Source organism: Olea europaea, unplaced genomic scaffold, assembly GCF_002742605.1.
Source record: "Olea europaea var. sylvestris unplaced genomic scaffold, O_europaea_v1 scaffold2262, whole genome shotgun sequence".
NCBI lineage: Eukaryota > Viridiplantae > Streptophyta > Magnoliopsida > Lamiales > Oleaceae > Olea > Olea europaea.
The window spans coordinates 62,749-74,933 of NW_019240676.1; the positions used below are offsets into that span (position 1 = coordinate 62,749).

The 12,185-nt window shown below is 32.4% G+C and overlaps 1 long non-coding RNA gene across 2 annotated transcripts; it reads right to left on the reverse strand.

Annotated features, from left to right (window-relative positions):
• Positions 1 to 6,303: 6,303 nt before the first annotated feature.
• Positions 6,304 to 11,698, reverse strand: LOC111381156. 2 transcript variants are annotated; one of them, XR_002700284.1, is made up of 3 exons: positions 11,520 to 11,698; positions 9,440 to 9,600; positions 6,304 to 6,894 (listed from the first exon to the last, which is right to left on the reverse strand). It is a non-coding gene; the product is annotated as an uncharacterized LOC111381156 (long non-coding RNA). The 2 variants fall into 2 exon arrangements; XR_002700285.1 differs by lacking the exon at positions 11,520 to 11,698 and adding an exon at positions 10,088 to 10,267.
• Between the last annotated feature and the right edge of the window lie 487 nt (positions 11,699 to 12,185).

The window sequence follows — 12,185 nt, forward strand, 5'->3', positions numbered from 1 at the left end:
AATAAAAATCATGCACCAGCACCACAGACAGTATATTAAATATACAAAAAAAGAATATACCTAAACTCCAATTCCTGCTGAGATTTCACGGTATTTTGGGAGCGATTTTTTAAATCTCACAAAAAACAAAAAAACAATATTTAGCAGTAAAATATATAGCAAAAGAAATTGAAGGTTTAAAGATTGTGTATACAGGTAATCGTCTCAATTTTGCGTGAAGTTGTTGAGTATTTTTGGAACAATCGAGAGATGGGGATTGAAATGAAGGTCAAAGGCCGAGAGAAATCAGTATCATAGCAACGCATAGTAAGAGTGAAACTAGGGTTAAATACAAAAAAAATTGTGTTTTAAACGAAAAAAATTAAGAAGAATTTTAAATCGAAAAAAATATTTATTCAAAAAATATAATACAAACAAAATAAAAGAAAGTTACAAAAATTAAATAAAGAATATATAAATATTATTTAGTTAAAATTGAAAAAATTAAGTTTTATTATGAAGAGAAAAAAGTTAAAAGGAATTTTAAACTGAAAAAAAAAATATTATTTTTATAATTTAAAAAAAATTTATATATATCTGCATACATGGAGACAAATGTCTCCATGCACTGTCTCCGTGTACGGAGACTTAGATTTGGGATTTTTTTTTTCGCTGTGTAATTTTACGTTTTAAGTAATTTTGTTTCAATTTAAAATTCTTTTCTCTTCAAAATTTTTACTTACAAGTAACTTTTTGTAAAATATTTTTTATTTTTTATTATCTTTATTTTTTAATTTTTTTTATTGAAAAGTGATTTTTTTCTTTTATCCCTACTATATATATATATGTCTCCATGCACTGTTCCCGTGTACAGAGACTTAGATTTGAGATTTTTTATTTTTTTTGCTGTATAGTTTTACATTATAAGTAATTTTTTTTCAATTTAAAATTATTTTCTCTTAAAAATTTTAGTTACAAGTAACTTTTTGTAAAATATTTTATGTCTTATATTATCTTTATTTTTTAATTTTTTTTATATAAGAATGATTTTTTTCTTATATTCCTAATATATATATAGTGGTTGAGCACGTAGAGGTGGGATAAATGAAAATTGCGTGTTGCAGTATTTTCTTACTGTTTAATAAAATATATATATCACGGCAAGCGACATCGTTTTGCTTCCTTACTTAAAAAAAAAAGTTACAATGAGACAAAATGAATTAAATCACTGTTGCTTTCTACGGTAACTTTACATTCTTCTTTACACGAACACAATGAAACAAAAAGAATAAAAATTATAAATTATAAATGAACAAACTTGAGGTCCCACAGCCTAACTTCTAGTGAAATTTTGTGGTATTTTGATAACAATTTGTTAAATTCTCGAAAAAAAAGCTGGAAGATTCAAGACAAAAAATACAAAAGCACATACCTAAACTCCAATTTCTTCTAAGATTTCACGGTATTTTGGGGGCGATTTGTTAAATCTCACAAAAAAACAAAAATCAAGACTTAGCAGTAAAATATATAGCAGAAGAAATTGAAGGTTTAAAGATTGGGTATATAGGTAATCGTCTCAAGTGTGCGTGAAGTTGTTGAGTATTTTGGGAACAATCGAGAGAGGGAGATGAAATTAAGATTAAAGGTCGAGAGAAATCATTATTGTAACAACGTAGAGTAAGAGTGAAATTATGGTTAAATGCAAAAAAAATGTGTTTTAAATGAAAAGAATTAAGAAGAATTTTAAATCGAAAAAAATATTTATTCAAAAAATACAACAAAATAAAGAATATATATTATTTAGTTAAAATTGAAAAATTAAGTTTAATTATGAAGAGAAAAGAGTTTAAAGGAATTTTAAACTAAAAAAAAAAAATTTCTATAATGTAAAAAAAAAAAAGAAAAAAATTTATATATGCCTCCATGCAATTGTCTCCATGCATTTGACCTGCCCACAGATTTGACTAAAGCCAGAAGTAGAGAATAGGGCAATTCAGCTCTCCGACATGATAGACTCTTCCCCCGTCCGTGCACGGAGACTTAGATTTTTTTTTTTTTGCTGTCCATGCACGGAGCAATTGCCTCCGTGCACGGACACTTAGATTCATTTTTTTTGCCGTGTAGTTTTACGTTATAAATAATTTTTTTTAATTTAAAATTCTTTTTAATTCTTTTCTCTTCAAATTTTTTACTTACAAGTAACTTTTTGTAAAATATTTTCTGTCTTATATTATCTTTGTTTTTTTTTATATAAATTTTTTTCCTTATATCCCTATCACACACGCACGCACACACACACACGCACGCACACACACACACACACACACACACACACACACATATATATATATATATAAAAGAGTGGTTGAGCACGGAGTGGTGGGAAGAATGAAAATTGTGTGTTGCAGTATTTTCTTACTGTATAATAAAATATATATCAAGTAAGGTAAATGACGTCGTTTTGCTCCCCCACTTAAAAAAAAAAAAAATTTAAAAACTAAAGTGAGACAAAATGGATTAACTCACTGTTGCTTTCTACAGTGCCTCCACATTCACGTTTTTATATAGTAGGGAAAAATAACCATACAATAAAATTATGATCTTCGAAAATAACTGAAAATCTTCGAAATAAGAAAATATAAAAATCTTGGGAGTTTCGGAACAATCGTGGTTGGGATTCATGGTTTCGCTTAACCGTCGTCTAATTAATTTTTCCACAAGCTATTTAACAAATTACTCATTCATGATGTTAGACCCGATCTTCTAATTTTAGTTAATTACCTCTCTTGAGTGAAATCAACCATAATTGATTGGTTTAACATACTATATCTCTATGTCTTTTAAAATCAAACAATAGTATTAATTTTTTGTGAAAATAACTCATTGGATCACTTAGAGTTAGGGGTATATCTCTATCCCCTACACAAACCTACGATTTTTACTATTTGGTCTAAAATGTACAATCTTCTCTCAAACAATGTATAAATCACTAAATACAATCATTCATTGGTCACATAAATGAAAATGCAACGATAACAATAGTAAAAACACATGAGAATAAGCATTTTAAAATTAAAGGGCAAATATTAAAATTAAGGCTAGGTTAAGTTACTACCATAAATTCCAACATAATAAATTAGCCCATATTATATAAATGATAAAAAGGCAAATATTCCATACAATACATTGCAAATAAGAAATAATAATGAAACAAAATATACAAGAGTGAACATAAAACCTTTTTGAATTTTGATTTTTGATGGCTTGATCTTGATTTTTCCCAACTATTTTTCCTTAAAATGTATTCTCCTTGTGCTCTTAAATTTTGCTCCAAAAATTACCAAGAAATTAAAAAGGAAAAGAAAATAAAAGAAAAGAAAAAGAAAAAGAAAAGAATGAAGGAAAAAGCAAAGAGCTTGTTTGTCTCCCTTAATAGGAGAAATTAAAGAGTTTTGAATAGTATTTTTTAAAAAATATATGGTTAAAATTTAAAGAAATTTTATTGGTTTATGTATAGAATATTTTATTGGGTAATTGGCACAAAACGTCCATACCTTTCAAATCTATTGTGGAAAACGTCCCTACCTTTTATTTTTTGGCATTTTTGCCCTCATTTCAACCTTTCTTTGCGCTGGACGTCCTTCCGTCCATATTCCGTCAGTTTTTCCGTTAAACATTTGGGTAATTGGCACAAAACGTCCCTACCTTTCAAGTCTATTGTGGAAAACGTCCCTACCTTTTATTTTTTGGCATTTTTGCCCTCATTTCAACCTTTCTTTGCGCTGGACGTCCTTCCGTCCATATTCTGTCAGTTTTTCCGTTAATTAAATACAAAAATACCTTTTTCTTTCCATAAACAAGGGTAAAATTGTCCTCACCCACTTTACCCCTTTTTCCCGCCATCAACTTAGTCCATAAGTAATAGTAGCAGCAACATGAATCTGAAAATACTTTAAATGATTAAGTTAAATAAAGAAAAAATATCGTGAACACATTATATTTCACAATTCCACAACTACTGTTGCTGTCATCTTGTGTCACTGGAAAAATTTAGAAAGACATATTAAATGGGTAGTCAATTTATAATGGGAAAAGGGGCAAAGTGGGTGAGGACAATTTTACCCTTGTTTATGGAAAGAAAAAGGTATTTTTGTATTTAATTAACGGAAAAACTGACAGAATATGGACGGAAGGACGTCCAGCGCAAAGAAAGGTTGAAATGAGGGCAAAAATACCAAAAAATAAAAGGTAGGGACGTTTTCCACAATAGACTTGAAAGGTAGGGACGTTTTGTGCCAATTACCCTTTAATTAACGGAAAAACTGACGGAATGTGGACGGAAGGACATCCAGCGCAAAGAAAGGTTGAAATGAGGGCAAAAATGTCAAAAAATGAAAGGTAGGAACGTTTTTCACAATAGACTTGAAAGGTAAGGACGTTTTATGCCAATTACCCTATTTTATTTTGTAAATGTGTGGTGGTGAATATTACTGTAGTAAATAATTTAATTTGTTAAAAGATGACAAACATGGACAAAGGAGACTGGAAGATAATGGAGAATGAGAATAATTGGGTTCAAGTGAGTGAACTGGTCCTTTAAAACCGTAAAGAAAATGTTCTCAGAATTGCAAAACAATCCCCTGAATTTGGAAAAACATTAAAAAGAAGCTCCCAACCGGAAATAGGGCGCCCACATTTTTAGTAATTTGAATCTCAGGTCCTCCAATATTTGTACACTAGGTCCCTAAACGTTAATCTTATACAATTTGATCCTAAAATTTGACTTTCTTTCAATTATGCCCTCCATCAAATGCAACTCTAGGTCCTTGAACTCTTGGAAAACATTTGGGTCCTCAACTTCACAATTTTATACGCTTTTGGTCTCTTTTTCGCTTCCTTTTACCTTATTCTCTTACCTTTTGGGGTTTATGACTTACAAAAGCTAAAATTATTAAATTGTGAGTTGATGTCCGATCTTTTAATCAATAATTAGCTCGCTAAACTATCTAATTAGTGTGAAAGACACACACCTATCATTGGGTCAACAATCTTGGGTTGCATGAAAATGGGTGACCGTGGTTGTTATTTTCCTTGGGTGTTCCTCGTTATATTTGAACCTTTGGGTTTTCTTAATTTTGGGTCCATGAAAAATGAACAAATGGGTTTTTGTTGTGCTTTTTTACTTCGCATTTTGTAATGTGTGCTGTAATGAGGGTTGTCTACGTATCATATAATTTTCCAATGCAAGTGTACAAATTGTGGAAGAGAACCATTACTGGGAAAGGGTAATGATAAATCATTAAATTTGTCTAAAGAAGTATAAGTGTTATGGGTAGAAACATAGTGGTAACCTTGATTATTGGTTGGCAAGAGGATTGATCTTCTTCTCATGACTGTTATATTCTTCTTAACAGCGAGTTAGGTGAACTTTTAATCTACTTTATGCATTGGTGGTTGTCCGACTTCCATGAATTGTTAATCTAACTAATGTAACTTGCAGGTTTTGTTATTAATGGCTACATCTTTAAATTTACCAATGACCAGACAAACTCTTGATGTACTGTTCATATTTCGTCAGTGAAAGAGAAGTTAGTGAGCGATAATTCTTGTTACATTGATGCATTGATGAATGATTTGCTTGGATTTATTATTGATGTTTTGCATCGACAAAGACACGAATGAAGGTTTTATTCAGTTAGGATGCATTTTCCAACAAGATCTAAAATTATTTATCAATCTTATTTCCAGGGGCGAACCCACTGCTGGACCTGGTGGGTCAGGCAACCCACCAGGTGTTTTTTAAATTTTATTTTTTTTGATATGTAAAATGGCACCCAATTCCCAAGCAACTCCCAATTCTCAGCCAACTCTCAATTCCATTAATTAACAAACATTGAAAATTGAAAATGGGAAAAAAAGATGTAAACCCATTAGCTCATTACAACCAAACGGCAAAGTGCAAACACCAAAGTTTGAAAAGAAAATCGTTCATCCACCGACTTCCATTCTGCCTTGCGCCAATGGTTGCCAACAATTGAAATTTGAAAGGAAAATCGTGCCCCACTAATTCAAAATTTCTTCGTCCGCCACTGCTTATTTCAATGAATCCTTTTTTCTTTTTGGATTTGAATATGAACATTCGTTGTTAAGTATGGTAGTAAATCCTTTTGTTCAGTCTAAATCTGGACATCGGTATTCACGGTCCCTCGGTTGAGTGAATCATTTCGTTGGCCGTTTCCCCTATTAGTGTTGTTGTTGTCCTGTTTTTAGCACTATTGGTTCCATGCAGAGTAAGACAATATGAAGAAATCATAACATTATGCACAAGAAAGATGAATTTTAACAATATAAAGAAATCATAACTTCAAAACTACGAACAAGAAAGATGGATTTTAACATCGTCTAGCTAAATCGAAATGCCAAAACAATTTTTACACAACAATACGACACAAAAGATGTAATTGCCTAAATCCTCACGTGATCACCCGTTCGATTAATTTCTACTACTCACGTTGACCCCTTCCTTTTTACATTCCCTTCCGCGCTACCATTTACCTTGCTAATCATCACAGTCATTGAAATTCGTAGCTTTTCTTTATCATTGAGGAAAACTCGAGATTGGAACTTGCGTTTCATATCTTCAACTCTTTCGTTCGTCCCTAGGTTAACTGAGGAAGTGCTATTGCTAGAGGATTGATCTCTTGATAATTCTTCTTTCAAAACCCAGTCCCAAAATCTACAATTGTCACTGCAACAAAGAATTAATCATCCTGTGTTGACCGTCTCTTTCTCCACCATGAAATACTTCGCGAATCCATGCTTGCATAATGGGCATCGACGTTTTTGTGGGCATTAGCAAAGGAGTGGCCTTTAACTTTACAACTATGACAAATTTCATAATTTCTTCCACCCATTCTACGAGGTGAATAAACCACGGATCATAGTCAACTCAAATAAATGAGTAGAGGTAAAACATGCATAGATGATCCATTGGAATTTGAAACTCTAAAAAGAGTAATCACACATCATATAAGCCAATTACATTTCATTTCAAGAAATCAAGAAAGATAGAGCTCATTTAGTGGTGGAAGAGTATTTTTATTTTTTAAATTTGTTAGGCAAGTGGTGGAATACGAACATACAATTAAGCACAACATAGAGGACCTTTATCAACATGTCTGTGATATGAAAACAAATTAAAGTACATCCTGGGAATTTTCAATCAAATATAAGCCATCCAATAGATACAAAAACAATACCATTTGCTAAAATTGGAAAAGCGGGAAAATTAGAAGTTCTCCTTAGGTTCGAATCTGAAAATTGTTAGAACACTATTTTGTATCAATGAAGATAGCATAAAGCATAAAACATGAATCAAGAATATAGGACTAATTTTTTATTTGGCGGGTTCAAAACGAAGGCAAGAAACCAAAACATACAGGCACAAGTAAACAAACCCATACGATTAACCCTATAAATACAACAGCGGGGAATCCAAGATCCAAGTCCAGCTAGGGCAAGTTGACCGTTAGTCCGATATTACGATCAATTACAATTGATTTAAAAAAAAAAAATCAAGTACACACGGGTTGAATTGAGCGGTCAACATCTTCTTAATTAAATTTTTCACTTTGACTAATTTCCTAAACGTAAATTCTCAAATCAATAATCATAACTCACAAAACATAAATTACTTATCATAAATCACAATTCACAACATAATTTCGTAAACATAAATTCCCAAATCAATAATCATTCCTAATCAAAACATAAATTACTTATCATAAATTGCAAATGCAAATATAATTTCATAAACATAAATTCCCAAATCAATAATCATAACTCATAAAACGTAAATTACTTATCATAATTCATAAATCATAATTCGCAATTTTTTAATTCCCAAATGAAGAAATCACAACATATTTAACATCAACTGATCAACTTAAGTCACTGACCCGAGGAAGGAATCATTTGGCATTAATATTGGCTCCAAGTCTCCAACCAGTGAACCAGAGAACTTGCTTGCCAAGTGGACAAAGAATTCTGCGATTCCGCTCCAACATCACGCCAAATTGATGCCCTTAAATTGTTAAACATGGTATTGAGCAGTTAGCACCTACAAATTACAATACAATAAAATTAAATTTGCCAAATTAGCAGTTAGCACTTAACACTTAACACATACAAATAGGCAATCATACGATTCATACCCTGTGAAAATTTTCATTTAAAAAATGTAAGCACTCACATAATATGTTGGCACTGTTCAATTATTTAATTATATCCCTCACCCTCAGTCTAATATTTGAGGAATATAATAATTAACACAAGGAAATTATGAAGGTAACTCAAATTGCAGTAATCTTGCTTTTAATTAAATTTTGTAATTTTAAATTTTAATCCACCCTATTTATTAATAAAATAATATTTTATGGCTTATTGGATACTTAATTAGTATATGGGTAATTGGCACAAAACGTCCCTACCTTTTAAGTCTATTGTGGAAAACGTCCATACCTTTCATTTTTTGGCATTTTTGCCCTCATTTCAACCTTTCTTTGCGCTGGACGTCCTTCCGTCCATATTCCGTCAGTTTTTCCGTTAAACATTCGGGTAATTGGCACAAAACGTCCCTACCTTTCATGTCTATTGTGGAAAACGTCCCTACCTTTCATTTTTTGGCATTTTTGCCCTGATTTCAACCTTTCTTTGCGCTGGACGTCCTTCCGTTCATATTCCTTCAGTTTTTCCGTTAATTAAATACAAAAATATCTTTTTCTTTCTATAAACAAGGGTAAAATTGTCCTCACCCACTTCACCCCTTTTTTCCGCCATCAATTTAGTCCATAAGTAACAGTAGCAGCAACATGAATCTGAAAATACTTTAAATGATTAAGTTAAATAAAGAAAAAATATCGTGAACACATTATATTTCACAATTCCACAACTACTGTTGCTGTCATCTTGTGTCACTGGAAAAATTTAGAAAGACATATTAAATAGGTAGTCAATTTATAATGAGTCAATTTAAAATGAGCCATTCATCTTCTCCATTGAGCCAAAAAGAGTCATTCACCATTTTGGCTCATTATAAATTGACTACCCATTTAATATGTCTTTCTAAAATTTTTCAGTGACACAAGATGACAACAATAGTAGTTGTGGAATTGTGAAGTATAATGTGTTCACGATATTTTTTCTTTATTTAACTTAATCATTTAAAGTATTTTCAGATTCACCCAAATCAATAATCATTCCTAATCAAAACATAAATTACTTATCATAAATTGCAAATGCAAATATAATTTCATAAACATAAATTCCCAAATCAATAATCATAACTCATAAAACGTAAATTACTTATCATAATTCATAAATCATAATTCGCAATTTTTTAATTCCCAAATGAAGAAATCACAACATATTTAACATCAACTGATCAACTTAAGTCACTGACCCGAGGAAGGAATCATTTGGCATTAATATTGGCTCCAAGTCTCCAACCAGTGAACCAGAGAACTTGCTTGCCAAGTGGACAAAGAATTCTGCGATTCCGCTCCAACATCACGCCAAATTGATGCCCTTAAATTGTTAAACATGGTATTGAGCAGTTAGCACCTACAAATTACAATACAATAAAATTAAATTTGCCAAATTAGCAGTTAGCACTTAACACTTAACACATACAAATAGGCAATCATACGATTCATACCCTGTGAAAATTTTCATTTAAAAAATGTAAGCACTCACATAATATGTTGGCACTGTTCAATTATTTAATTATATCCCTCACCCTCAGTCTAATATTTGAGGAATATAATAATTAACACAAGGAAATTATGAAGGTAACTCAAATTGCAGTAATCTTGCTTTTAATTAAATTTTGTAATTTTAAATTTTAATCCACCCTATTTATTAATAAAATAATATTTTATGGCTTATTGGATACTTAATTAGTATATCAACAAACAACACAACAATATATCTATCTTTACTCCAAAACTCAAAAAGATGAAAGATTTTCAGAATGAAATCAAAAGTCATGTTAGAAAAATAATTAGAAATCAGGGGCGAACTGGCGGCGCCCAAGGAAGAAGTGTCTCACACTGCAGCTTGTAGGTCAGGGGCGAAACTGACGATCTCCAGCACCTTCGTGTCTCATCACTCGTGTGCAGTGTCGTAGGGACGAGCGGCGAAGGAAGAATTGAAGAAATTGGAAAAGGGTTTTCTTCCAGCCTTCCACCATTCCACGATTTGGGAGAAATGAGAGTTATTTGGGCATTTGATTCAATTTTATTGGGTAATTAGACTTTGACAAATTGGGTTATTTTCATTTAGCAATTGAGCTAACAATAAGAGGCCCAACATTCGAACCCTGCCCAAACGAAAAAAAATAAATAAATACAATAAATAAAAAATTTGGCCCTCTTCTCTTCGTCTTTTTCCTTCCAAAGCGACAGTCGGACTCCGGTGCATCTGCAACTGGCGCTACCCAACGGATCTGAAGATTTCGATGGAGCTAGCACACGCAACCGTGCCCCCTTGTCGGGTGTTGGCTCCGTGCCTGAAATACACAAGCTTGTATCCATGGGGGGTAATTTTTAGAAAAGCTGTGAAAATACTTTAAATGATTAAGTTAAATAAAGAAAAAATATCGTGAACACATTATATTTCACAATTCCACAACTACTGTTGCTGTCATCTTGTGTCACTGGAAAAATTTAGAAAGACATATTAAATAGGTAGTCAATTTATAATGAGTCAATTTAAAATGAGCCATTCATCTTCTCCATTGAGCCAAAAAGAGTCATTCACCATTTTGGCTCATTATAAATTGACTACCCATTTAATATGTCTTTCTAAAATTTTTCAGTGACACAAGATGACAACAATAGTAGTTGTGGAATTGTGAAGTATAATGTGTTCACGATATTTTTTCTTTATTTAACTTAATCATTTAAAGTATTTTCAGATTCATGTTGCTGCTACTATTACTTATGGACTAAGTTGATGGTGGGAAAAAAGGGTGAAGTGGGTGAGGACAATTTTACCCTTGTTTATGGAAAGAAAAAGGTATTTTTGTATTTAATTAACGGAAAAACTGACGGAATATGGACGGAAGGACGTCCAACGCAAAGAAAGGTTGAAATGAGGGCAAAAATGCCAAAAAATGAAAGGTAGGGACGTTTTCCACAATAGACTTGAAAGGTAGGGACTTTTTGTGCCAATTACCCTTTAATTAACGGAAAAACTGACGGAATATGGACGGAAGGACGTCCAGCGCAAAGAAAGGTTGAAATGAGGGCAAAAATGCCAAAAAATGAAAGGTAGGGACGTTTTCCACAATAGACTTGAAAGGTAAGGACGTTTTTTGCCAATTACCCATTAGTATATCAACAAACAACACAACAATATATCTATCTTTACTCCAAAACTCAAAAAGATGAAAGATTTTCAGAATGAAATCAAAAGTCATGTTAGAAAAATAATTAGAAATCAGGGGCGAACTGGCGGCGCCCAAGGAAGAAGTGTCTCACACTGCAGCTTGTAGGTCAGGGGCGAAACTGACGATCTCCAGCACCTTCGTGTCTCATCACTCGTGTGCAGTGTCGTAGGGACGAGCGGCGAAGGAAGAATTGAAGAAATTGGAAAAGGGTTTTCTTCCAGCCTTCCACCATTCCACGATTTGGGAGAAATGAGAGTTATTTGGGCATTTGATTCAATTTTATTGGGTAATTAGACTTTGACAAATTGGGTTATTTTCATTTAGCAATTGAGCTAACAATAAGAGGCCCAACATTCGAACCCTGCCCAAACGAAAAAAAATAAATAAATACAATAAATAAAAAATTTGGCCCTCTTCTCTTCGTCTTTTTCCTTCCAAAGCGACAGTCGGACTCCGGTGCATCTGCAACTGGCGCTACCCAACGGATCTGAAGATTTCGATGGAGCTAGCACACGCAACCGTGCCCCCTTGTCGGGTGTTGGCTCCGTGCCTGAAATACACAAGCTTGTATCCATGGGGGGTAATTTTTAGAAAAGCTGGAAAATTGTTCCTATTTTCCACAATGGCCTCTTTTATCAAAAATACTATTTTGCCCTTACTATAGTTATTTGCAAGATGTATCTTATATCTTTAAGGATTTATCAATCAGGACATATATCTATATTTTTCAATTTTTCAAATACTTTTAAATATTCTT